This window comes from Callorhinus ursinus, unplaced genomic scaffold (assembly GCF_003265705.2).
Source record: "Callorhinus ursinus isolate GAN/ISIS: 27379988/994484 unplaced genomic scaffold, GSC_fseal_2.0 scaffold29, whole genome shotgun sequence".
Lineage (NCBI taxonomy): Eukaryota > Metazoa > Chordata > Mammalia > Carnivora > Otariidae > Callorhinus > Callorhinus ursinus.
The window spans coordinates 7,374,460-7,402,133 of NW_027397091.1; the positions used below are offsets into that span (position 1 = coordinate 7,374,460).

General features: G+C 43.0%; 1 protein-coding gene across 5 annotated transcripts in view; it reads left to right on the top strand.

Moving 5' to 3' along the window:
- SNAP25 (synaptosome associated protein 25) overlaps positions 1-27,674 on the top strand; it is an 82,414-nt gene that overhangs the window by 796 nt on the left and 53,944 nt on the right. The window contains exon 2 of one of the 5 annotated variants that reach the window (XM_073878390.1): positions 7,792-7,860. The exons of 3 other annotated variants lie outside the window; for them this stretch is intronic. The gene's annotated coding sequence lies outside the window, so the exon portion shown is untranslated. Of the gene's footprint in view, positions 1-15; positions 139-7,791; positions 7,861-27,674 lie in introns of those variants that run through there. One more of the 5 variants, XM_073878391.1, reaches the window with a different exon arrangement.

Sequence of the window (27,674 nt, forward strand, 5' to 3'; positions counted from 1 at the left end):
GCGGGGGTGGGCTCGCCTCGGGGACTGCGGCGGCCCTCAGTCAGCACCCTGGACAGCAATACCGAGGGACCTCATGGGCGCCCGCGACCTTTCAGCACCGCGGACAGCGGTCCGGCAGCGATGCCTGGCCAGACCTAGGTGGGTATTCAGGGCTGGAGGCCAAATTGCCTGTCTGAGACCCCGGTCTCACAGAGACTCCCTAATAGAGAAGGCATAGTAGGTTAAGAATTTTAAAAAAGAAAAAAATAAATCCTGCCCACAGGACTCCTTGGCAGGCAATTACCTCTCCCATCCTCAGCTCCTGCATAGCTTCAAAAAAATAAGTCTACTTGTGGAAGTGTTCATATTACCCTCTTCCCCCTTTTTTAGGTAGAAAATAAACACTTCTTTTTATTAAAAAATCTGCATTCATCCTCCAGGCGGATATCAAGGGTTTTGTTTGGTTTTGTTTTTAACACAGAGTATATTTGTCTGCAGACCTTTGGTGAGCATGAATGAAGTATATATGAAGATACCAACGTGATCTGTTTACAAGAGTAATATATTTCCATATATATTTCTACCTGATAAAAAAAAATATGGGGGTAGTTGAACTAAGCAGAATCAACTTTAAGAATGAATCCCTCTTCCTCTTCCTTCTCCCCCATTCTTGTAATTAGGCATGAACATAAACACACACTCACAAAAATACATCTCTGAGAAATGTTACAGGTCCTACAGGGTATAGATTTAATCTCTTTGGCTATGGTTTCAGAGTGAGTGGAAGTGTTTCCTATGGACATTGGTTATCTCAGGCTGATAGTTTCTGATTTGGACATCATTAAGACTGGTTTTCCTCAGGAAAATCCAACTGTGTCCTTCAGGGTAATGCAGGTGTTAGATTGAAACCGGACTCTGACCTAAAGATCTACTGCAATTTCTATTACGGCACTGCAGGATTTTGCTGAGACAGTGATAAGTACTTTAACCATTTTCTACTCTGAGGCTTGGAGCCTCTGAGTGAACAAAAATTACCACAGGGTTATTTCCTCCTGTTTGATATAACTAAAATTGGCATAAAATGACGAGGAGCAAAACAGTACTATTTGAATAGTTGTTAAATAAGAGTAACAGCATCATATGTAGGAATCTATGCAACGCATTAAAAGAAACACTGTCATGATCCTTTGAAAAGCCTCCCAATAAGATCTTGGATTATTTTTGTAAGTCATAACTCCAATCATTTCTGTACTACAGCTGTTAAAATGCCCTGTCCATATAGAGGAGGTACTTTCATTCCCAGCTATTTATTTCCTAATGTTTTTCAATTTCATGGATAACCATGTGTTTCCATTTGAGTGTATATTGACCTGTTACCGTATATGGATGTAAAATTAATATTCAGGGGTACGTAACTGCATGGAAAAATTTTATAAGTCTGCAATCCGCAAACAAAATAAACAACTGTGTTTTAGTGATGGGAGGAGGGGAGAAAAGATGGGTAGGAGTCATTAAAAATGCTTTGACTTCATGCTGCATGTCCAGACAGCTCTGCCTAGTTGCGTCAAATGAAAAAGCCTAACGCTGCCGGAATTGCGTGCTTGGACATTAGTAATTACTGCTGGGTTTGTTTGCTAGTGAAAGACTGGGGTGGGGGTGGTGGAGGTAGAAGACTGCAGTGAAACTGGCAAAAGGCAAAGATCTGGAAAGAAGTGACGATGTGCACAATTATGGAGCTAATTCTAGAACAGCTTACTGAGAAATTAAAGAAAAACATAATTGAAGCATGAGTTTAACATTTATTATTGATAAGCTTCAGGGGAAAAAAAAAAGAAGAGATTTTCTATTTTAAATTTTAAACATCCAGGGCAATACGGCAAGAAGAGGCCGGAGCAGATGGACATCAGGATGTGCCAGGAAACATTCATGCAGACCCTCTGATGGTACCTGCTTGTTTGTTCATTGGCATTTTCTGCATTATCACCTTGGCATTCAGAATATGAAACACTTCATAATCTTCTTAACCTCTCCATGGTAAAATCTCCCAAGAATTTACAATTTTATTCCTACTTTGTTAAACATGCACAACCACACGTGCGCAAACACAATAAACTGCCCCTTAATTAGCTAGTCTAAAGACATTCCTAAACTCTTAACCCCAGAGTGATGTTTATCAACCAGAAGACTGATATTTCTGCCAGTGCACTTCTTCCCATAGCAGACAGCTTTCAGCAGAACATGTAGGTTTTGATGATTAGTAGAAATGTGAGATAACTTGAGAAAGAGATTGAGAGGGGAGACATGAAAGATAAAAATAGATAAATCTGCTTTTTATATGATGTACTATGAATAAACTATTTTTCTCACATTATGGAAATGCTTTTCAATTCTATAAAGGTAAAAAAAATTGGTGTTGTCAACCTCAGCGTAGATACATTTCTGCAGTGTCATCCCTTGTCAGCAAGGACCAACATGATAGGAAGATATTGACCAATCAGTGAGCACCAGATACATAAACGAACCCCATGGAGGATATAAAGTCTCATGCTTATATGACCTCAGTAAGTTTAGCACATACTAATCTTAGTAAAAACAATAAACAACAAAAATTAATAAATAATGCCAGAGTGAAATACAATAAAACAGGTGAAGAAGAATCATGAAGGAAATATATAATAATTTGCCCAGTGAATGTGACCAGAAATAAGGAAGGTAAATTCTAAGGAGGACAATATTGCATTGGACTAGAATGATCTGAGCAAGGAGGCAGTACATCAGCTGGTTTTTGGAGGTTGGAGAAGTGGGGGAGATCTACTGAGTAAAAGTTACAGCATAGGCAGAACTATAAGTAAGGCAAGCCCAAGTTATGGATAGCAAATATCCATCCATTTGTGTAGTCAGAGGCTTATGTTGGGGAATATACCAGAACGGAGACTTGAAGCCTTCTATGGAAGGCCTTGAATACTAAGTTGATGATTTAGTGCTTTATTTTCTACAGTTGATTTCAGAGAAGAAGCTGATATAATAAAGTAACCAGGTCCTTTTTAACATCTGAGAACTGCTATTCCCAGAATGGATTACATTTTCCTCCAGAAATAGAGGGGAGTAAATTGGTATAAAGGATGATTAATTAGAAGAAAAAAAAAACAGTCCTCATTTAGGCATCCTTTAAGGTTCCTTCTCAGGATACACATGGACTTATGAGTCCTGCCCAGAAGTTAAGTAAAAGTTTCAAATTTTCGTTATTGACTAGAACAAATGATTCAAGATGAGCACCTACCAGAAAGATTGCAAAGCAGGTCAAGAAGCCAGGAATGAGAGGTACCCAGAAGGTACACTTGCATGATAAACATGTAGAACACTCTCTTGCACCTTGGAGTATTCGGCATTGTCACATACACTGGCTAGCTGGATGAAAATAGGGGCCAGTTTTTCCGTGCCTGTTTAGGCAGCATGACACATAACAACCAGCTCCAAGTAGCTAAAACTAGAAGAAAAAAAAAACTATAGTAAAATTTTGGAAAACTGAGGTGAGGTGGACAGAACATATTTCTTTCCCTACCAGCCTAGCTGACTCTGCTGAGTCCCCTCACTTCAGGACTACCTCAGTGTCTGAACTATACCTATTTCATTTTTAATCTTGTGGTTATTACTTTCTCAGCAGAGCTTCAAAATTCCAAATGCTGTCAGAACTGCTGAACTGAAATAGTCAGTGGCTCCATGTGGAGGAATAAGTGGCAGTTGCAGGCATAGATCTTGTTGCTATTTCAATTCTCACGCGGAAGTGTCAAGGGACTATCCTCATCTGTTCTTCACCAAAACACTGGCAGGTGAGACATCCTTAGGATAACATGTTGATTTCCAAGACGATTCCCCAGGGGAAATTTGGAAATAGTGACATTTCAGAGGAGGTCAAACTGGTGGTTATTAATCTGAATGCAGAGGGCCTTGTAAGTATCAAGGGGGAGGGAGGAGACACTGCATAGCATCGACATGAAGCGGGACATGGTGAGTGGAGAAAGAGTTTTGAAAAACAATTAGTTGTAAAAGGGGAAAGAGATTTCAGGGAAATTTTCAGAGAACTCTAGCTGCAGTGTCAGAATTACTATCACTGCTGTAATGATAATAGCTACTCATTTCTACATAATTTTCTTCACAAGGATTTCAAAGCATTTTACCCAATATAAAAGTATAACCAGTTTCTGATTTCTAAATGAATAATGCAAACCACAGTTATAGGATGAGTTCATATATGATATTAGATAACATTTAGTAAGCCATAGATCTCATGTAGAAGAATGGAGATACCCAGAGCCAGGATTAATCAGAATAGGCCTATGGGGGAGAATAGTGAGCCACTATTTCTAAAAAGTTTTACCTGTACTAGTTCACTGAATCTTCATAACAACCCTGTAATCAGGGTACTATTACTATTTCTGTTTTACAGATAAGCAAACTGAGGCAAAGAAAGGCTAAGAAACCTGCTTAAGATCACAGAGCAGAGCCAGGATTTAAATTCGATCACTCTGAGTCCAGAGACTAAGCTATTAACTATCTGTTAGGCGACCTCTTGCATCATCCACATTTTTCATATTGGCCAAATCAGGCACACAGATTGTACATGATTTCTTTCCAATATCTTTTCCCCCTCAGTTGGGCTGCAGGGTGTGATGGCAAGGAGGCCGATCAGGAGCAGGGAGATCTGGTTCTAGCCCTGAAGCATCTGCTTGTAATTTCCTGTTTGGGAATCACACTATCTTTACATAAGTCACTCAGCCACCATTGAACTCAGTTTGTTCATCGGTAGAATGACAGAACTGGACTAATATTTTCCAGTATCTTTACCATTCAGAAGTTAATGAAATCGGTGCTGAAAACTCTGGGTAATAGGTCTGGGTCCAGTGACCTGTTGATCTCAGCTTGCACTGCCTTAATATTGACTTAGTACCTGACCTGACTCCCTCCCCCATTATAAGACTATAAGATTAATTTATATCCACAGCCTCCCCCGCTCTTCCATCTCTCCCTTCCTCTCTCTCTTTCTCTTTCCCCCTCTCCCAGTAATTTCTTTGACATCACCTTTCTGAAGTCTTTATGGTCAGACTTAAGAAACCCTGGCTTTTTCCTCAAAGCCCGGATCTGAGCCATCACTGTTTTGGGGATCTTTCATCCTTCTCAATCAGATTTTATTGCTCTCTGGCACAGACTATTTCCTACAACCTGCCTAAACTTTTTATAATTCTTTTCCCAACTAATTAACTGGTGGTTGTTGTTTTTTTTTTTTTATCCCTTTCTAGGCCCTCTTTTGATGATCTCCTCTGTCTGACTTAAAGCAATTTATTAGCTACTATTTCTTCATTTCTCCTCTCTTCCTCTGCCACTTGGAAAAAAGGAAACACTTTCATAGACTCTGTGAGCCCTTAAGTACTTAAAACATAACAATTCCATATGATCTGAATCACGTGATATTACTAGCTAGCTCAAAAACTAATCAAGTTTGGTGGATGGGCTAGAGGTGGGGAGGGAAAATAGCATTTCAAAAAAGCTTTAAGGTCAAGGGACAAGGAGAAGGGGAAGCCTCTGAGATTTACAGTTCAGAGGCCAGCAGACTCCCATGTGAATTAAAGTCCCATGTTCCAGAAAAGCCATGTTCTCCTTGTTGTTACAATCCCAGTTCTACTGTAGCATTTGAGCAGCGTTTCACTGATTTTCTTACTGCTGACTCTCAGAGGTTAGCCTCAGCAGTGATTAACGGATGATAAGAACAAATCTGTATCCCCTAAAAGAGATGGGGGACAATCCTTTGAAGGGTTCGTGTTTCCTTTTAAATGCTCCCAACAATCACTCTAGAGAAATTCAAAGTGAATGACAATGTCAGCACTGGACTGATGCTCCATGACAGCTGCAGTAGCTTTGTGGATTGCTTTTGGTGGTCACGGAAAAATATACGTGATCCTCTTAACTAGTAAAGGAAGCCAAATTCTGTTTCATGTGAAGGGGGAACGAAAACAACTCACTAATCTTTTCTTCTGTTTTGGGGTTTTTGTTGTTGCTGTTGACCTGATTTGGTTCCTAGTGCCCAGAGATGGCTAATTCTCTTGTGTCTTAAGTTGAGACTGTTTGCAATTTCTGCTGAGTCATCTCATCCATCCTCCAAAATGGTCCATCTTATACTTGAAGAGCAAGGTTCTACTCCTTCTAAAATGGTAGGTTCTACAAAATGCCCATCTGGTCTTATCACTTCCCCATTGCCTCCTATATCCAAATCCCACCAGTCACAGGTTTTGAACTTGGGAGATGACTGTTCATGCCTGCAGGTTTGAGGGAGTGGCTTCTATTCTTTACTGATGGCACTTCAAGAAAATGAAAGTCTCGGAGGTGCCCTCCTGAGGCCAGAGTCGCCCTGCACTCTGGCCCTGCTCCTATTTCAGACAAATCCTTCTGCATAGTTCTGAGAATTCTGCAAGTTGGATAGAATCCCTTTGCTATGGGGAATCTCAAACCAAATTGCTGATTTCCTTTCTTCATCTTCATCTTTTGTACAGTTTCAAAAAAATAATAACTGACAAATTGCAAAGCCGTGTATTTCTTGAATTTCTCTGCAGTTAGTCCAAGATTGGTCTGATAGCTCTAAGTAACTCACACTGTGACTTCTCCATCGATAAACAGAAAATGGAGGTAAATGCATGCCTGTGAGTCTGCTAGGAAGACTATGCAAATAGTTCTGTCGAGTGAATTTTTTATTTTAATGGGAAATCCTATTGTAAACCTCACTGTAACACTAGAAATCAATCACTAGCATTCCTGATTTAGGCCAGAGAAATTGGTGAAAATACCCACTTTTTCCACTTCCAAGATGACTCTCCCTGTATTCCTCAAACTTAAATCAGCTGTCATTATGGCACTCTTCATTAATTAATTAATTCAACAAATATTTATTGAGCATCTGTCATCTACCAAGAAAACACTGTACTGATTACTGAAGATAGAGCAGTAAATAAAGCATGCATGTTTCTGCCTTCAGTGCATTTTTCTGGGCATCCCCTTTTGAGGTATTATTTTAGAAGACATATTTCACATAGGATCCCTTTTTGAATCTAAGATACTAACCCAACTTAGAAAAGAACTTGGCTCTCTCTATTCAAAATGTACAATTGATTGAAGTTTTCTACTGAGTGGTCAGTATCCATAGAGAGTTTGCTGCATCATAGATGGACTATATATTAAGAACACACTCAGCCATCAAGGAATTCAGTAAATGTCTAAGATATGCCCTTCTGTAAATTTGCCTCTATGGACATGGCAATCAACTAGGATATCACTAACATTTCCTTTAAGTACATGTATCCCAGTGTATTGGGACCTCTCCCTATATAGATCGTTCCCACCACTCATGGGGAAAACAGGTCAAGCTTTGAGGAACATGGTACCTCCTAGGCCAGAAAACCTAGCCCCGACTATAAAGGTCATGGAACAATGCAAGAATAGGGTGACTGAGCGAAAGCAGCATCTTTTTGATGACAGTACTTCCCAAGCCAATCCACTTCCTTCCTCTGAGAACTCCCTGTCATGAAACAAGGTTCAAAGATTCAGGATCAAGTAGAAGTACGTATTAGTCTCCCAACTCTTGCCTTTAGAAATTTACCTTTTCCTACCAATGAGCAATACTCCCATCTACCTTATATAATTTCTCACATTGCTTTGTAATTACATATGCATTTTACTTCCTTAACAGACTTAAAAGTTTTTGAGAGCAAGGGCAATATGTTAACCATCTTTGAATCCTTGGTAACAGTGCCTGTCACACACCAGGTATACAGGAAATGAATGAGTGAATGGGAATACCAGCCACCCCTTTGCAGAAAAAAGAATTCTACTACTGTAAGTAATTCCTCCCTTTATTGACCAAATGTTATGATCAGAACAACTCAGGAATGCAGATTCACCCTAACTGTTGAAATGAAGTTTTGTGCCAAGGAAGCACTTATGTTCACCCAAACTAGCTGCCAAACTTTGGCAAATAATTTCTTTTTCTGATCTGCTTTTTTATTACCTATGAGTCAGGGGTTAAAATGCTAATGAAGACTCAGGTGATTCTCAAGGAAAGTGTTGCCAAAAGCAGGTTTATATTCAGAGATGAAAAGCCATTTCCTATGAGTGATTTAAGTCAATTTACATACAGAGCCAAGCTATTTGACATATATAAAATACACAGCTAAAATTCTTTACTTTTCACTAAGATGAAAAAGATATTTTTGATGCTGCTCTCCACACATATCATAGTCACTGGGGGATAGATTGGTGGCTTCAGCTAACTCTCATTTTCTGGGTCACATATTTGCTGCTTCTCTGTTAGAATGGTGGCATGGTTGAGTTGGCTTCCCAGAAAATGTCCTCAAATACGTCAGCTTCTAACTTTTCCCTTCAAAACATCCAGTGTTCTCTTGCCTAGGAGAGAAAAATAAACTGAGGCATGACATAGTAAATCAGTCCCATTTATCTTTAAAGAAAAAAAGAAAAGCTGTTACCGCAACTACAACTAAGCACTGAATTTGCATTTGTTTTTCCCCAGCCCTTCTCATGAAACAAGTCTAAAACCATGGGTCAGTTACCCTGCACCCTACTTTCTCCATCTGAGAACAAGGATACCACTTGATGACCATAAGAAAAAAGTAACTAACTTATGGAATGACTGTGGTATGGTACACTAGACCCTTGGCATACATTATCTCATTGAATCTCTATGGCAACCTTAAAAGAGCTTAAAATTCTCATCTCTGACTGCAAAGTCTGTGTTTTTTCCCACCATCCTATGAGTTTTCCCATCAGTTGCCTACAGTCCATGGCGATCTTCTAACAGAAAGCATGCTCCTGACGTGTAGAACATGGGTCAGCAAAATCCAAAGAACTCAGTCCTCTGGGCTAAAAAGTTAGGTGAGATATGGTGGTATGAGGAACCAGGAGAAACGGAAGTATCTAGACAAGCTCATTGAGCACTGGATTGAGAGAAATGGCTGTGTACTTGGCCCATTTCTGCCACTGCAATTATATGACCCTGACCAACTTATGTAACCTGAACTGAGCCTCAGTTTTCACGTCTATAAAAAGCAAGCAATAGCTGCCTTGCATACATCACGTGGTTGTCTTGAGACTTAAAGGAGCTAATGCTTGTGAAGTGCTATTCCCTCCACCACTCTGGGAGCGAGGAAGAAATTGTTGTTGCCACGTCCTGGTAGCTGTCATTTGCCATCCCAGATTTCCAGTGTTCTTTATTGCAGGTTATGTGAAGGCCATATGCTTCTTTTCCTCTTTATAATGTTGAGTTTGCTTAAAGACACAGGTCTTGGTATCACATTATTTTTTAGCTTGTGCAGCATGCATGATAAAATGGGAAAATGTGTCAACAGTCTTTGTTTTTTTCTGTTTGGGGGAGGATTTTTAAAAATGCCTTTGAATAACATCTCTGCTTACAGAGTGGCCTCGTGAGTCTCCGGATAGCATTTGGAGACCCAAAAGGCTCAGTTACGGTTTAAACACTGGTCCCCTCTTGCTTGGTGCCTGGGGACTTAAGGCCCTTAAGGAGTTAAAAAGATGGTATGCAAAATTTTCTGCTATTCTGTAGCTTGAGAAAAAGAAATTTGCTGTAAGCTATTTAGTGAATCATTATTGAAGCTACATCTGTTGGCTTCATTTTGTATTCAGCTTTGTGTTAGGTTTTTTTGTCAGGGAGGGTTGGATTCCTTACTAAATATTGTGTGTGTGCATGTGTGTTTTGTATGTGCACACAAAGGTGTGCAGGCAGAGAGGTGCAAACACAGATGCTTTCTTGCAGCCAGCCTTGGGTACAAGATTCCTGCATGTCTCACCTCATCATCAAAACCTTTAGTTTTATTCATAAACCAATAAAACCTGCATAAGCAAGTTAAAGGAGCTGCAAAATGGATGCTCCTAAGTCGCATTCACATAATGATTTATCTCCAAAGTTGGAACAGGCCTCCGAAAAAACCCTGCCTGTGGCCATGACCTCAGGTTCTGCTTTTAGGAGAAGTCCTGTGAATCTAGGCCTGGAGGATAAGAGAGCTCTTTGGGGAAATTTTTTGAAACCCACATTGCCTTTTGAGCACCTACTATGTACTAGTTATTATATGATGGTCTACTGTAGCTAGTATTTTTTTTAGATTTTATTTATTTATTTTAGAGAGAGAGAGAGAGCATGTATGCAAGTGGGGGGAGGGCCAGAAGGAGAGAGAGAATCTCAAGCAGACTCCGTGCTGAGCATGGAGCCCCACAAGGGGCTCGATTCCGGGACCCTGAGATCATGACCTGAGCCGAAATCAAGAGTCTTACAGTTAACTGACTGAGACACTCAGGCGCTCCCTACTGTAGCTAGTATTATACTTAATTTGTACAGCAACCTTCTAAGTGGTGGGTGTTATTTTCTATACATAGAGAAGATACTGTTTAATCAAGGTCCTTTCAAGGTGCTAAGTGCTGCCCCTCCCTTCTCCATGAACCAGTGGATACATAAACTGGGGCTAGTGATGAAAATATCAGGCCTGACTGGAGAAAAAATGGTTAGGACCATTAGCCAGAATCAGATTAGTTCTGCTCCAAGTCTACATTGGGACCCACCAAGGGAGAAAGGACTGCAGAGATGTGTGTAATCAGACAGAACACCTGGAAAACTGAGGTCCTGCCTCCCTCCTCCACCCATCCATCCCAAAGCACAGAATCTTTCTCAGCACGTTTGCAGCTTGGAGCAGGCAGATCTGAGAGAAAAAAAAAAGTTGGGGGAGAGGGGGTTGGGAGTGATGATGAGCTATGATTGCTCACTGCCTATTTCCTATCTCACAGAGTACTTAAGCTGGGGCAAATAAAAAAAGGGTTGGAGGGGATGGTAGAAGCTATCTTCCCAGTATTGGTCTTCCTGAAGAGTGGAGGTTCCCATTTTAAGGAACAAGGTAGGAACTGATGAGTCTTTGAACATCAGAAAATAGTTCCTCCTTCTTCCACACAGCTAATAAGAGAGAAAACTTGAGTTTGAACTTAAGATCCTAAGTGCAACACTACTAACCCTCCACAATCAATGACCCATTACTTTTAGGACATTGGTTCTTAGATGAGGGGCTTTGGACCAGCAGCATCAGCATCACCTGAGAGTTTGTTAGAAATGCTCTTCTTAGGCCCCACCCCACACCTACAGAATCTGATACTCCAGTGCAGTGGGGAGGGGTGGAGTCTGTGTTTTCATCACCTCCAGGTGATTCTGAGGCAGGCTCAAGTTTGAGAACCAATGTCCTAGAGATCTTAGTAGCTCCTTCAAGTGTTCACATTCATCTTAAACTGGGTCTGATGAGGGTGAGGTGTTTCCACTGTTCTCTTCCTCACAAAAGCGGTGACCAGGAACTTAGAGAGAGAAGAACTATCCTGGGCCACTGGATAGAAGTCTCTACTCACCCTCTCACTTAGTAATAAAGATGCAGTTACTCATAAGAATGAATTTGAAGGATGAGGAAGATGAGTGTCCACAGCATGAGGACAGGGGTCTTAGGTGGGGAACACAGGGCTCCTTTTTATACTTTTCTCCCCCTGCAACAATGGCTCAATCTCTGGCTCCTAGAATCTTTCCCCCAAAACTTATCAAAATGTAAAATCTCACCAGATGGAAGGACAGCCCCTTTCTTCTTTCTGCTGTGCCAGCCTGAAGGATACCAGAGAGGAAAATGTACCCACTGTGCAAACGATACAGCCATTCCCATTGCTCCTCTTTTGGGCCCCTCCATAAACTGTCATGGGTACAAGGAGGGGACCTGGCCCCTTTTCACACATCCCTGCAATTTCTTATTTTCTGCTCTGGATCCCAGTACCAACTGCCCTTGGGGAAACAAAGGGTCCTGGTGGCTCACATTGCCCTTCTTTTCTGCCCTTCTGTCCTGTAGAATCACGCATTTGGGTTGCTGGGGCAGACTTCATAAATGGTACTTTTAAAAAAAATGACAAATGGCCAGGCCCAGAGATAAATGACTTACTCACAGGGTGAGCATTGCAGCTGGGCTCTTGGCTCACAGTTGAGTGCTGCTTCCACTGCCTTGCCACTTCTGCCTCCACCTCTTTCACATTTTCTGTCCAGTACAGGTCCACACTCCAGGCTGGAAATCTCTCAGTCTGTTGTTACCCTCAGAGGTTTTTGCCTTGGGTGGTGACCCAGCATCTGTAAAAGCAAGGTAGGAACATTCTTATGATTCTCAGCTGCCAGGCAGAGCTTCCTGAAAAGGTTGGCTATATGGCTTATGTCTTTTTGGTTTTGCACATGACAAAAACCCAAATATAAGTGGTTTAGGCAAAAATGGAGATTAATTCGCTCAGAGAATTCAAGTAAATGTTGAATAGCCAAACCATGGGAAGGGCAGAGGAGATGTTCAAATACTATGAAGGCTCATGCTTTCCCTCCTGTCCCTGATTCCTTCTGTACACTGATTCCACTTTCTCTTGTGAAAAAGCCAGTTCCTCCTTCCACATACCAGAAACATGGCACCCAATTTGTCCTTCCTACACATCTGGTATGGAAAAGGCACAGCCATTTGTTGTCTGTACTTGGTGTTCAAAAATCTCAGGGAAAGGCTCTGATTGGTACAGCTTGGGCCAGATGCCCAGCTTACACCAATCGGCTGTGAATATGAAGTGTTATGCAAAAGTATGACTTATAGGCTGGAACCACATGATTCGACTGGGGAAAGAACCACTTTCTTGGCAGACATAATAAGCCATATTATGTGTCCTATATACACAGACATAATTTTTATTAGTCACTTACCAAACAGGGTATATTAATTCGTCCTGGAAGTGTTTAATGACACTTGTTTCATTTTTCCAAATTGTTCCCCCCACCCCCCCACCCCCCGCTATGACCTAATTCCCCCACTATGACTTCATGGCAGCTCTGGCAAGAAAGATGGTAAAAGAAAAAAAAACAAAAAACATTTTTCAGATCTAAAAACTGGGGCCTAAAATTTCACTGCCCTGAAAAAGGCAGTCACATTAATCAAAGGGAGAGCCAACTCGAGGATGAAGGTTGGCCAGATGTCCAGTTCTGCTCCTAATTCATGGATGGCAAACTGGTGGCCCCCAGGCTTAATATGATCCACAAACTTACTTTATTTGGCCAGTGCTGGATTTGCAGATATCTTAAATATGAATGCCTTAAGGCAGCATATGTCCCCTCCAATTTGCCATAGAGCCTAACACTACATGTCTTTGTATACCTGGTTCAATCCACCTGGTTCTCTTATCTTCCCGGCCCAAATAGACATTTGAGTTTCTTCTGCCACCTACCAAGGTTATAGCATTCATGGTGGTTCTGTGAACTGCCAGAATCAAATACAAGTAGAAGTTTCTTGGGTTATTTTGCCACAATTCTTCCCTCAAGATGTCTTCATAAGTTATATCAATATTTTGAGAGAAAAGATGGGGCAAATAAGTTGCACTAAATAGACCAACCAATTTTTACTTTTTAAAAATCTGAATAGAATTAGCTTTTTGTTTTTCCCACTGACCCTGCTGGCAGTCTGGTGACACCTATGAATCCCTTTGCAGAGTGACATTTTTTTAATGTATAAAATAGAATACATAAGATTTCATAGGAAACAAATTCTATTGAAATACATTTATCAAAATATTTTTATAATTTGTGATATAGTAATACATGATCTTTTAAAAAGTACAGCAAGAAATGGCAATATTTGGTGGAGAGTCTAACAACAACCACAATTTCAAGTTGTGATGAGAATATAATTTTTTATATTTTATGTATATATTTTTTATATTTATATATATTTTATATTTTATGAGATATATTTTGAGATATCTGTAACAACCATGAGGTGATAATGGAAGACATCTGAGATTTCTACTGGTGTTGCATCAGGGTTTGGGGCCCTTGCAGAGCTCCCAGTGTTGGGGTGGGAGTAAGCCAGTGGAGAGGAAGGAGGGGTAGATTGACATGTCCTGTGGGCACAAGCAATACTTGGGGTTCCCCAAAGCAGTTATTTTTTGTTGTGTAACAGATTATCCCAAAACTTACAACAGCAATTCCTTATTGTTCTTGGGCCTCTGGGTTAACTAGGTAGTTCTTCATTCAGCTGGTAGATTGGCTGGGGTCTTGTTGGTCTGTAACATCCTCACTTCCGTGAATGGTGGCCGGTACTGACTGTGGGCTAGGGTGATGGATGACTAGACCACATATCTCTCATCATCCAAAAACAGCAAGAAAAGGTGAGCACAAATGTGGAAGTGCTTTTCAAGTCTGTTTAGGCCACATTTGCTGTTGTCCCATTGGCCAAAGTAGTCTCATGGCCAAGCACAGAGTCAGTACGGGAGGGGGTCACCCAAAATTATGGATACTGAGAAGGGAATTATTCCAACCACTTTTGCAAAATTATCTACCATAGCCCCCACCAAACTTGGGAGCATTAGTCAGAGAAAGCCCTTCCATCTGCCACAGGCTGGGCACCAGGCTCTGTCTGTCCATCCTGGGGCTACAGAACTCCCACTAAATTCCATAAACCAGGGAACTTAGACATGGCTTATTATTACCCTGCCAAACTTAGAGCCCCTGGGTTTAAGTTTTATTTTTATTTATTTATTTTTAAAGATTTTTATTTATTTATTTGAGAGAGAGAGAGAGAAAGAGATAGAAAGCACGAAAGGGAAGAGGGTCAGAGGGAGAAGCAGACTCCCCGCCGAGCAGGAAGCCCGATGTGGGATTCGATCCTGGGACTCCAGGATCATGACCTGAGCCGAAGGCAGTCGCCTAACCAACTGAGCCACCCAGGTGCCCCACCTGGGTTTAAGTTTTAGATATCCTTGAGTCAAGAAGGCACCTGGAACATCTTGCTGCATCTCTGCAAGTTAACTAAACAACCACAGACCCAGATGTCTGGTAAATTCAGGAGAGGGTAGGTAAAAAGAAAATTTTCTCCTCTGAACATTAAGGATGAGTAAGCCTTTCTGGATTCAAATTGAAAAAAAAAACACCTTCTTATTGTTTTATGATGACATTTCTTCATCTGAAATTTTGCCTGGGCTGGCCTTGGTGAGGACAGTTTATTTGAATTTTTTTTTCTTTCCTTCCAGAAGCTCTCCGCTGTTTAAGCAAACTCTTCTTTCTGCTCTAATTGTAAGAGCTCCCCATAACGGTAGAAACAATTCTTAGCCAGTCCTCTGCCCAATGAGCACTTTGGAAATGGGAACCCAAGGGAGGAGGCAGTGGAAAAAACCCTGAAGGCTTTTCAACTGTGCTGCAGCGTCATGGAAAACCAGCTAGGCACCTGCGCTGGTGCCTCCCAGCAGGCCCCACTGGAGCCTTCGTCTTAGTTATTCTGTAGATGAGCAGGGGATGTCTGACTCACCCAGCTGTCTAGTCCGGCACTTCAAAGAGCATTCTGAGTCCTGCTGTACATTTCCTCAGCTCACTTCAGATATCAGGTGGCAGACTCCTGAGGATCAGACCCCGAGCAGAAGAACTGTTCACTCTTTCAGAACCTGCACCAGCGTCTTTGCTGAGCTCTCCCACCACACACACAAAATTTAAAGGTTTCTAAATTCTTTCATCAGAGTGCTATCTTAGGTTGGGTCCTCCCAGAAGCAGACCCTGAGGAGGGCTGTGAGTACACATATTGTATTTGAGAGGTAATCCTAGGGAACACTGGTAGGTGAGCAGGGAAGCAAGAGAATGAGGAGGCAGCCAATGCAGGGGGCATTATGAGCAGGTTACCACCTGCTGGGGCTCAGTCCCAGAATGCTTCCTCTGATAGGCAAGGAATCTGGAGTATTTGTGAAGCAACTCCCATCCTTCATTGGCTAAGGGCTGTTCCCAGGGGTATAAACTTGCCTCCGGCCCTGTGGGAAGCCAAGCCTACTTCCAAAACTGGAGAAATGCCCACGGCAGTGAGTCATAGCTTGAGTAGCCCTCAGAATGTACAGGAAAGGTGGGTGCCAAGGAAACACAGTAGAGCATTAAGAATAGCTGCTACAACTGTGCAAACGGTCACCTCCAGACACCCCAAGCACCACAACACCTGTCTCAAGCTTTGGCGCATTGATGGTTTAGTCCTGTGTTTATTCAACACGTATTCATCCGGCTCCTACTGTATACCATTTATGCAGCGCCTGTGTGCTAGGCAGTAAGCTAAGGTTTTGCGCACATCACCTCATTTGCTTCCCATGACAACCTGCAAGGAGGTATTATTAGTTTCATTTTACAGATGAAGAAAGTGAGGTTCAGGGAGGTTAATAAATTACCTCAAGTCCCTCAGCCTGAAAATGGCAGAGCTGAGATCCCCATCCTGGTCCACCTTCAGGTCTCAGCTCCATCCACTGTAACTACCACCCAATTAGGTCAGGACACTGTTCTCCTCATTTGAGAGAAGGCTCAACCATCCCCAGCCCCTGTGCCACCATTTTCCAAAATCTTTCCCCTCTCCCTTCTTTGTTGGCCCTGTTCTTTTATCTCTTCTCAGGCTGGCTCCAGGGAATTACCTCCTGCCCCTTTGGTGTTCCATACCCTCTCTCAGGGCAGTGGGCTGTCCGTCCCAACCTCCAGGCCCCCCTGACCCTGGGCACTGTAACATCTCCAACCTCATTCCATCTTTGACTCTCCAGGTCCTTAAACACCCTCCGACTCACACCCACCCATCATCTCTGCTCCTTTAGCCGGTTCTGTCAGGCACTTTGGCAGGTCCTGCTGCTTCTGGTGTCCTGCTAAAAGAATCAGGGAACCATCTCTTTGTGACATCTCGTGACTTCAGGGATGATTTCACTTTTCACCCGTGGGTCCCAAGCAAACGGGCAGCAAATGGTTTGTTTTTGAGCATCGGACCAAAATGCAAGTCCCAATTTACTGTTGTTAATATTTTAAAAATAAAATGGCACAAGGTGAGGACCAGGAGAGGGAATAATTATTCCAGCCTGCCAGCAGGGGAGTGGGAGGAAGGCACAGCTCTTGCAGTCTCTGGGAGGACACTCCGCAGGAAACACAGAGCTTCAGCCTCCAGGTGGCAAAGGAACATGAAGGGAGGCAGGTGGGGTGCAAAACGATGCTGCATGGCACCATTTTAGAGATACTAGGTCTGACTTCGAGAAACACACACTATTATTTTGAAAGACAATATCCTAGCGCATCAGTGCCAATACTACCTCTGGTGCCCTGGAACCAGTACTGGTGAGCAGCCCATTCTCTCATCCTCTCCCAGAACAAACCAGAAGATAAATTTGGAACTGCAAGAAGTAAAAGAATGGGGCTGAGATCTGTGATGGAAAAATGGCTTGTTGTAGATCAGTGAGTGAGAATTTTATACCATGGATCCAAATAGCCCATTTTGATTTTTTCTTTATTTAATTTTATTGTTATGTTAATCACCATACATTACATCATTAGTTTTTGATGTAGTGTTCCATGATTCATTGTTTGCGTATAACACCCAGTGCTCCATGCAGAACGTGCCCTCTTTAATACCCATCACCAGGCTAACCCATCCCCCCACTCCCCTCCCCTCTAGAGCCCTCAGTTTGTTTCTCAGAGTCCATAGTCTCTCATGGTTCATGTCCCTCTCTGATCCCCCCCTTCATTTTTCCCTTCCTAGTATCTTCTTTTTTCCTTTTTTTTTCTTTTTGAGAGGGAGAGCGTGAGCAGGTGGGGGGGTAGACAAAGGGAGAGAGAGAGAGAGAATCCCAAGCAGGCTCCAGACTCAGAATACAGCCTGACGTGGGGCTCGATCTCACCACCCTGAGATCATGACCTGAGCCAAAATCAAGAGTTAGACACTTAGCTGACTGAGCCACCCAGGTGCCCCCAAATAGACCATTTTTAAACGACCATTTTAAAATCCAGAGTGTTTTAGCAGAGAAGGAAGAGTAGGAGCCTTTGGCATTTAGGCTAGTTTTGAACCCCATCTTGGACCGCAACTCTCTAGGCGCTTTGGAACCACACAACATGTGCCAACTCTGCATCCCCGTGTGTGGGTTACATCATAGAATCAGGGAAGGCTGAGCTGGAAGAAATGTTGGGACGCCTCCAACCCAAAACCCTCACTCACAAGTAAAGATACTGTCGTGACTTTGTTAAATTAACACCTGTTACCTACAGCCCCCACCCTACACCACAATACCCACGAGGCTTCCCTAAGTGGTGGAGCGGAGGGAGACAGAAGGGGGTAGAAGCCCTCTGATTTCAGGGGGAATGCACAGGAATGCACAGAGGCCTTTCTGGAACACAGATGCATTTCTTACTTTTGCTGTGTAATAATATGACAGCAAACCCAGAGGCTTCAAGCAGCACACATTTATTATCTCACAGTTTCCATGGGCCATGATTGTGGGCACGGTGTGGCGAGACTCCCTTCTCAGAGCCTCACAAGCTCCTGGAGCTGCATTCTCATCTGGAGCCTGAGGTCCACTTCCAAGCGCATTCAGGTTGTTGGCGGCGCAATTCAATTCCTTGCCTGGTAGGACCGAGGGCCTGGTTTCCTGGCTGGCTGTCAGGACCCTTCTCAGGTCCTCACCACGTGGCCCCCACAGGCCCTCTCACCACACTGCAGTTTACCTCTTCAAGGCCAGCCGCAGGATTTCGTCAGGAGGGACGAGGTCCTTCTTGGAAGGGCTTTCACCTGATCAGGCCAGGCCTAGGCCCAGATAATCTCCCTTTCAATGATCTCAAAGTCAACTGATTGGGGACCTTAATTACACATGCAGGATCCCTTTACCTTCTCCATGTGACCTAGCCTAATTACAGGGTGGCAGCCTGTCATATTCACAGAAGCCACCCACACTCCGTGGGAGGAGACTCCACACAGAGCCCGTGTACCAAGAGTGGGAATCGTGACAGCCATCTTAGAATTCTGGCCCTCCACCGGGGAAAGCCCCGCTCTCCCCCCTTCAGCCAGCCGCATGCTCCTACTCCAGAGAGCACCTGGAGGCACATCACACAGTCAGAGGCCTCCCAAATGACCGTTTCTCAGCGGCCAGGCTTCGTTCTGAACTGGGTAATTTTGATGTTTGCAGACCTGCCTGCTGGCCTGAGTTGGGGCCCACGTGCATTTTCCTGACCTTGATTGCCTCAATCCACAATCATCGTTCCAGAAGAGGCGAGGCTCACAGAGCCCTGGAAAAGCAGGCAGGGGGGCTCTAGAGGATTTGACTTTTAGTGTTTGCCATCAGCGTCCTGGAGAGTGATGCCAATGGCTCGGATCACTCTGTGGAGCCAGCAATCACGGCAGGCTTGCGGGGGGCGGGGGGAGGGGGGTCCCCTGGCATGAGCTATGGAAATGCCTCTGGGAAGCAGCTGCTGGAGGGTAATAGGGATGTCTGCAGCCTTGCTTAGCTTCCACAGAGCCAAACAAGAGGTCTGGGGCTGCCCACCCCATTCATGGGAGGTCAATGTGGCTGTGGGGTCCTTGGCATTCTGAACCCTTCCAAAGCTGGGCTGCTTTGAGCCAGAAAGAGCAATGGAGGGATAGATGGGGACTGGGACAGACCTCAAGGGGCAGGCTGGCAGAGGGGATGCAATCACGGCAAGGGTGGCCTCTTTGTTCAGTGATCTACAGGCAGCCTGGCAATGCCTCCTGAGCCTCAGAGAGCATCTGGTGGGTTGAACCCTGTGGATCCTCATCAGCACCTGTCAATTCTCCCTTCTTCCTCCGTCATCCGCCACATATTTACTGAGCATCACATGGTAAGCAGGAGGTTAAAATCTGGTGAGCGGGTAACAAGAGAGGCAGAGAAGGCCCCTCCGAGGAGATGGCAGTTAAGCTCCAGATGAGGAGGGACCCATCACGGTGGAGAGCACATTTCAGAAGGTTGGTGCAAAGCCCTGAGGCAGGAGCCAGGCTGGTGTTGTTTGCATGTCTGGGGATCTGGTGCCCCTGCGAGAAAGGAGTAACAAGGATCTGGGTAGGGCACTTCCACCAGCCATGATAACAGCCATGACTTTACCCGGTGGAGGGCGGAAGGCGGGGAGGGGCGATGCCCAGGCTATGAAGAAAACATTAGACCCCAAATTTTCAAGATAAATGAAATGAGCTAACATGAGAGGCCTGTTATAGGAGGAAGCTCTCATTGCCCACCGGTTCTCTTCAAAAAAACCTTTAAACAATCAGCTCCCACTATGCACTTAAAATAGGAATTGATTTCCTGGTGTTCCATTCACCCAGCTTCTCAGGAATAAATTCAGTGCATGCTGGAAAGTGTCAGAAACCAAGCTGCCTACGGAATAAAACAAAGCAGAGAGATGAGCGTATTGCAAGGCTTTTGACCTGCAAGCCAGGAGACCCAAGGCTGTGGGAACAGTGAGTTCCAAGTTCCCCACAGACTAAGGGATTTTTATGGAATAAATACAGAAGTTATTTGGCTTTTACAGCTGATTGGTTGCCTAGAGGTCTAGTTTACCTGAATCAGGGGAACTGAGGGGAACAATGAGTACAGAGATGGTATAAACAGACTTGGAGTTTGGGGGATTGGCTGGGTCCTCTGCTGATTTCTGAAAAGAACTGTAAATTCCTATAAGGTTAGGTTACATTTCCTTAATGCACCTGTGTTAACCATCTCCATTTTGTCCTTGACATAAGTAACTCCATTTTCGTTTGGTTCTACAAAGGTTACATCTGAATATCCATTTAGCTAACATAAAAGAAGATTAGGAGTAAGCCCACCTACCCAGTACCTTAGAGTCTCCTGCCAGAGAGATCTAAATTAGTTTCTGAGAGTAAATATGAGAGTAGATGTGGCCTGTTCACAAGGAGTATAGTTCTAGGAAGAACCACTGCACTGTGATCCCAGGAAGGAGTCAGTAGCTCAGGAGAAGGACCACCTTAACATGGCTGCCCCTTGTGACTTTACTTAAAAACTGGCTTTACCGCTCAATTGTGTAGCTCTTAAGAATGTAGACCAGTGGTTTCCAAAACTTGTCTGCACATCAGAATTGCTTGGGATCTTATAAAAATTCCAAAGCCCAGACCATATCCTAAATCAATCAAATCACAATTTCTGGGGGCAGTTTTAAATAAACTTTTTATTTTGGAATAATTTTAGATTTGCAGGAAAGTTATGAAGATAGCATAGCTCTCCCCTGAAGAATGCATACTCTTCATCCAATTTCTCCCACTCTTAACACCTTATGCTATTATGGTACCTTTATCATAACTAGAAATTGACATTAGTTCATGACTATTAATCAAACTCTAGATTTTAGGTGGATTCCACCAGCTTTTCTATCCTGGGGTCCAATCCAGGTACCACATTGCATTTAGTTGTTGTGTCTCCCCATCTCCTTTCTGTGATAGTTTCTCCATCTTTCTTTGTTCTTCATGACCTTGATAGTCTTGAGGAGCATTGGCCAGGTACCCACAGAAAGTCATCCAGTCTGGGTTTGTCTGTTCTTCTCATGATTAGACTGGGGTTGTGGGTTTTGGGAAAGAATATGGCAGAAGTGAAGTGCCCTACACATCACCTCACATCAGGGTGTCTAGCAAATCCATAGGAAATCACTGGTGATGTTAGACTTCACTACTTGCCCAGGATAGCGTTTGCCAGGTGACTCCACTGTGAAGTTACTATTTTTCCCTTCTTTTATCCTAATCTTTGGAAACCTGTCACTAAGTCTAGACCAATATCAAGGTGTGTGTGTGTGTGTGTGTTTGTGTTTGTGTTTGTGTGTGTGTGTGTGGAGGAAGGTGGTAATCAAACCCTACCTGCAGGCAAAAGTCTGAAGGGCACATTTTCATGGCCATGTTACTGTCCTGATCTCTTGGCTTGGTTCCCAGTCATTACTGTGCAAACTTTCTCAAGTGATCCAGGACTTGGCATACTCCTCCAGTCCCCTACGAATGAACCAGTACTTCCTGGCTGTGTTACCTTGGGCAGGTGATTAGTCCCTGCTGAGCCTCAGTTTCCTTATCTGAAAAACAGGTGTCAATAGAGTATCTATTTCTAAGAGTTATTGCAAAGATGAATTAGATAATGCATATAGTTTTGACTGTAGTGCCGGACATAGAGCAAGCATTACATAAATGTTAACTATCGACAGTAGTAATAATACTAGTAATGCCTTTCCTACTCCAGCTCTGTGTATCAGATATCTAGTGCACCTCAATGATATGAAAGAGTAAGTTGGAACTTACATTTGAGAGGGACATATTAAACAACACATTCCAGAATGTTTACCTCTTAAATGAACACTTCTTTAGCATTTACCATATGCCAGGGACTGTTCTAATCATTTTCATAAATACTCCCTCACTTAGTCTTCATAAAAAGCCTAGGAGGGAACAACTATTATTATCCCCATTTTATTGATAAGGAAACTGAGGTCCAGTGAGGTGAAGGAGCTTGGCTAACTGAGGCACACAGCCAGTGAGTAGTAGAGCCAGGATTTGAGCTGAGGCAGTCTCACTCTCAAGTCCGTGTTGGTAACCACAACACTATGCCAGATGCTACAAATAAGTAGTGTTGAGTGTTGTGATACTGTTTAAAAGGGGATCTTGGCTGGGTTAGGGAAGGGAGCCCAGTCAGGGAAAATATCTGTGAAATCTTCAGTCAGGATATACCAGGCAAGTGTGGGGTGGGGCAGGGGAAGGAGAATGGAGGTGTTTCGAAAGATTAAGGAACATTCTAGTTCCCCTCAAAAGCCAGCTGACGTTAGGCATCCTTTCCCTGAGAAGTCTCTCTCTCACCTCTCTTGTTTTCTTAATTCTTTAATGTGCACTTGGGGAAATTCAGCATGTCTTTGATTTCAGGGAGATCAGAGTGTGTAGGACACTTCTTTCAGTAACTGGAAACGATGGTTGGCATAAAACAATCTGGACCATTTAAAACACATCCTCATGCCTTGTCCTCTACACTTAAGGAAATCAGCCCACCCTCCTTCATTTTTATGTCAGGAGTTTAGCAATGCAAAGGAAATTCCTGATTGTGAGAACTTAGATTAGCTATCAAATGTGTTTTGGGAAAACAAGTATTCATTTGAATCTGTGAGTCTAAAAGAATACTGTTTCTCTGGATTTCAAAGTATCACATTTAGGTCCTCACCCTGGGTATATCCCCAGGTCCATACTCTTGCACCTGAAATGGTGACAGGAATGCCATCTTATCTATCTTTCTCACACACACACACACTAAAAATTCCACACATTAGTGTTTTGGTCTTTTTTTTTTAGAGAGAAAGAGAAAAAACGTGCACTTGCAAGCTCAGGGCGTGGGGGCGGTGGGGGGAGCAAAGAGGTAGAGGGAGAGGGAGAGAGAGAATCTCAAGCAGACTCCCTGCTGAGCACAGAGCCCCATGTGGGGCTTGATCTCAAGACCCTGAGATCATGACCTGAGCCGAAGCGTCAAAAGTCAGACAGACACTTAACTGATGGAGCCACCCAAGTGCCCCTCAGTATGTGTTTTTAAATGGATTTATAATTAAACTCATGACAAGGTGCTGTGACTTGATTATTTTTTCTGTATTTGAAACTGTATCTATATTTGAAACCTCAGGAGCACATGTAAATCACAAGCTATGTCCCTTCCTTCGTCCCATCTTGTCCCCATATAAAATTGACTTTCTGCTTCCAAAATTGGCAAGGAATAAAAGTACATCAATCACATCATGATTGAAAGTTTAAACGTACCTTTACTGACATCAGATTTCAAAGTAGCATGTCCTTCAGCCCAGGTAAAGAGCGTTCTCAAGCATTGGTGTTATTTAGTGGCGCTCATTGGAATTCATTTTATGCTTGAATATGTTGATTCCACTTCTTTCCGAAGCCTGCTGGGAAAACTCAGAATTCCGGTGGTTTTGCTGTGGACGTATCGATTCTGAACTGATTCCGAGCCATTTGATTTGAAAGAACAGTCTCACATTGAATTTTTCTGGTTTGGAGCAAAGCAAAGAATGATGGGCATGCATGTTCTGTGCACATCTGTATGGGTATGTGGGCTGGGAGTATAAGAAGTAGGAAAGAGATAAAAGGGGCTGACCTATTTATTGAGAGGGAGAGGCAATTGCATTTGCATGATTCTTCTTATCAATAAAGACTGAAAGATGCTGAGCCCAGGAAATGTTGATGTTTGGCCAAAACATCTTACAGAGAAGAAAGAATAGAAGCAAGCTACCTTGACTGTGATGGGTGTATGTAGGGGGTACTTCTGTCATCGTCTACACACAGAACCCAAGTGAAAACTGCTTGCTTGCTAAGTCACTTTCCAGACAAGTCTACTAAATTGCCACCTTTTAAACTGTAAAGAATTTCATGGTCCCTTTGAAATCCAGAAAGAATAGATGTGCTAAGAGTGGTCCTTTAAGTGGAAAGATAGAGATACAAGAGGAGAATAAATCAATACTCACCACTAATATTTATTCTCTAGGAGTGCTCACCAGCCCCCCAGGCACAGCATCCCTGTTAGGGCTTCTATGGTAAGTCAGACACATAATTTATCAAACATCTGCCATGCCCCCCACAATGTGCTGGCATCTGTTCACGATCTGGTTAGTGGTGGGCACTCTGGCCTCGGATGAAGGGGGAAGCTACTTAATCTGTCTGTTCCTGCTTCTTTATGTGTAAAATAGGGGTGATGATAATAGGGTTGTTGTAAGGATTAGCTCACAGGATTAGACACTGCCTGGCACACACTGAGTCAACTGTGTGTCAACTATGGTGCTTCTAGGTACTCAAGATGGATTAATTCATCTAATTAAAATCTGTGTGACCCAAAAGCTAGAAAAGAATAGGCAATATCTCAACAGCTAAGGCAAGGCCTTTCTTTCTCCCTAAAGCTGCAGAGAACACCTTAATTCTGCCCAGATTGCTGCACCTGATGATTCATTAATTGACGGCCATCAGCAGTTCAGTAAAGATGTGCCACCAAAATCACTTGGGCAGACTGGTGGTGACATCTGGGTCCAGCCCTGCCTTGGCTTTTTTTAGCTCTCCTGCGCTGAAATGGGATGACAGCATTTTATTTTACCAACTACATTCTTCCTGTCCTGGCCCACAACTTCAGTATTCCTTTTCAGACCAAGATAGACATTACCCTGAAAATAAATTTCAGCTTCAATAGAGGAAAAGGCTAAGAATAGAATTACCGGTTGTTCCTGATATGCCATATGAAAAATTTATATTAAGTCAGTCTTCTTTTTTTTTCCTCTTGGCCTATTTTCTTTTATTAAAGACGTGAAGACAGCACCTTCCATTACTGACTTGCCTTCCAAGCATGCTTTATTTCTGCTCTACTTGCTGCCTGCTACTTACTCATACTGATAGTTCAACTGTCTGTAAAATTCCTAACATAAAAGAGTGGAAAGAAGTTTGACTGCTGAGTATGGAAGGCAGAACAGGATGATGACACTATAGCAAACTCTTGAGGTATACCCAGTATATCAGTTAGCTTTCACTGGGTGACAAATAATCCCCAAATGTAGTAGCTTCAAACAGCATTCATTTATTTAGCTCATGATTCTACAAGTCAGCAATTTGGGCTGAGTTCAGTTGGGCCACTGTTTTTAGTCTTGATTGAGCTCACTCTGTGGTCAGTGGGTGGGTCAGCTGGGAACTGGTTGGTCTAGAGTGGCCTTAGCTGAGATGACTTATCACATTATGGTATATCTCATGATCCACTAGGCTAGCCTGATTTGTTCACCTAATGGGTGCATGCATACAAGGAGGGATGGAAGACACCTCAATCTAATCTATCTTGAGCCCATGCCTATGGGTAATGAGGCCTAAGAAGATGTTTTTCCTGATTGATTGCATGGGAATGACCAAACTCACACATGTAATTTCAGAAGCTATTAAAAAGTATGCTTGGCTGTACAGATAAGGGCATTCGTACAGGGAAGATCCATGACAACCCATGAAATATTCTCTAGTCAAACCCAACACCTCATATACTTTGGTTAACATTTGCCCTCCTTCAACACAAATCATTTTTATGGTGTTTCTTCTGCTTATGAAAGCAATTCATGGCAATTGAAGAAAAAATATGTGAAGAGAAGTATAAGAAAAAGAAAAAAATGTTCAACCATGATCTCATGGTTCAGAGGCAGTAATTTTAAATAATTATTATATTATATATGTGGTATAACACTGGCTTTGTTCTTTTCTATATTTAAGTATCTAGTGATACCATTTATTGAGCCCTATGTTTCAGGCTTTCTCCTGTTTTGCCTGTATTAACTTATTTAATTTTTACAATAGCAGTCATTTCTGTGATGAGGAAAATAAGGCTCAGAGAGGCTAAACATCTTGCCTGAGATCACACTGCAAGTAAGCAGTGGAGTCAGGATTTGAAACATTGCAACCTCACTCCTTAAACCATTCTTAACCATTAGAATCTATTGTCAGTCATGATATTCACTATTCCCCTAACTTCAATGTGCATCAGAATCCCCTAGAGGGCTTGTTAAAACAGATTGTTGGGCCCCACCCCCAGATATTATGACTCATGTGGTCTGGGGTGGGGTCTGAGATGCTGCATTTCTTTTTTTTTTTTTTAAGATTTTATTTATTTATTTGTCAGATTGAGAGAGCACAGGCAGGGAGAGCGGCAGACAGAAGGAGAAGTAGACTCCTCACTGAGTAAGGAGCCTGATGCAGGACTTGATCCCAGGACCCCGGAATCATGACCTGAGCTGAAGGCAGGTGCTTAACCCACTGAGCCACCCAGGCGTCCAGATTCTGCGTTTCTAGCAGACTCTCTGGTGATCTGATGCTGCTGGTCCGCGAACCACACTGTGTAGTTCTGTTCACAGCAGCATTTAGGTATGTACTGTTAATTCTGCTTCACAGCTGGAAAGAGAAGTTCATAGAGGTTCAGTAAATAGCTTATGGACACACAGCTGGTTAACTCTATGTTATTTCCTATGTCCAGCTTACTCTCGTGGAAAACAATGAATGGGGAATTTTCACTTCATCTTACAGCCCATGCTTTTCTTCTGTTGAGGCGATAGCACTCAAGAAGATGGTTCAGAACTTAGATGCAGCCTCTGTGACAGCCAGGCATTACTGTGAGATGCAGAGATTGCAGTCATTCCTTCTTTATTCATTCATTTTCTTGGTGAGGGGCTCCAGCAGGGAAGCCCTGGGATGGGTAGTGTTATGAGCTCTGCCCCCAGCAGCCTCCACGTACTGATATTTAATGGACTGTCCTGATCGAAAAAGATCTGAAAGGGGAAAAAAATGCACAAAGATGCTGCCTTTTTAAGCTACAGAAAGGAACCTGCTCCAAAGGCTTCTGTGCTATTTTTAAATAGCAAAGAGTCTGGTAATATTTTGCCAGGTTTCTTACAAGGGAAAAAAAAAAAAAAACCTTCCTTGTGATCACCAAGCCTTCATGATGTTCCAGCTAGATGGAGTATAGCTTTTGTAGCCATGTAGGATGAGCTCATGGCTTTCTGGGTGGCTGTCCTGACTACTCAAAGTGTGGTCTAGGGACCAGCAGAATCACTATGTGGCTTGCTAGAAATGCAAAAGTCATAAGCCCCAATCCAAATCTACTGGATTAGAATCTCTGAGGTTGGAGAAGCCCAAGAATCTGTGTTTTAACAAGCTCTCCTGGTGATTTTTATGCAGCTAAATTTTTAGAAGCTCCGCTCTGTGGAGAACCCTGCAGAACTAATTATTTTGCTTCCCAAGGAGGACAGCTGACCTTCTGGAAACTTAATTCTG